This window comes from Meleagris gallopavo (assembly GCF_000146605.3).
Source record: "Meleagris gallopavo isolate NT-WF06-2002-E0010 breed Aviagen turkey brand Nicholas breeding stock chromosome 12 unlocalized genomic scaffold, Turkey_5.1 Chr12_random_7180001869614, whole genome shotgun sequence".
NCBI classification, from domain to species: domain Eukaryota; kingdom Metazoa; phylum Chordata; class Aves; order Galliformes; family Phasianidae; genus Meleagris; species Meleagris gallopavo.
This window is the reverse complement of record NW_011098143.1, coordinates 1-623: the sequence shown is the minus strand read 5'-3', so window position 1 is coordinate 623 and position 623 is coordinate 1. Positions and strand designations below refer to the sequence as shown.

At 67.1% G+C, this 623-nt stretch overlaps 1 long non-coding RNA gene across 1 annotated transcript; it reads left to right on the top strand.

The window, feature by feature from the left end:
- The first annotated feature begins 183 nt into the window (after positions 1–183).
- Positions 184–610, top strand: LOC104915491. Its single transcript, XR_796371.3, has 2 exons — positions 184–295; positions 529–610. It is a non-coding gene; the product is annotated as an uncharacterized LOC104915491 (long non-coding RNA).
- The last annotated feature ends 13 nt before the right edge of the window (positions 611–623 follow it).

Below are 623 nucleotides of genomic sequence, written 5' to 3'. Positions count from 1 at the left end.
GTCCTGGGGCAGAACTGTGGGGTAGCAACTTGCCATGGGGATACTGCTTGTGTCACCCCCATCTGCCAGCATCACCCCTCACCCCTCTGAGGGGCCACCGGGGGTCACAGGGCTGGGACCCCATGGCACGGGGCCTGAGGTGGGGCTGAGGTGGGGCTGTTCCTCCCCACCAGTGACCCTTAACCCTGTGGTGTTTACCCAGGCACAGCCCCCCAGCCCAGGGGCGGGGGCCGAGCTGGGGGATAAAAGGACCTGAAGTCCTCAAAGAGGCACCGCAGTCTTCAGTTCTGCTCTGGTGAGGGGCTGCGGGGTGGGATTATGATGCGGGTGGGCAGGATGGGGCTGAGGGTGGGATGGGGCTGTGGTGCGGAACGGGGCCATAGGGTGAGATGGGGCTGTGGGGCACAGGTGGGGGCAAGGCAGGTGCTGTGGGGTGGCTCCAGGGCAATGGGGTGGGCTGTGGCCCACCAATATGGGGTGCAGCCCCCTGGAAAGGGGACGGTGCCCCATGGCCGCCACCGCCCTCAGCCGCTGCCATGAAACGTCTGTGGGTCGCGGTGCTGCTGCTGCTCTGTGTGTGCCATGTGGGGGCCGTGGCCGTGCCCCAAACCGAAGACCCCCCG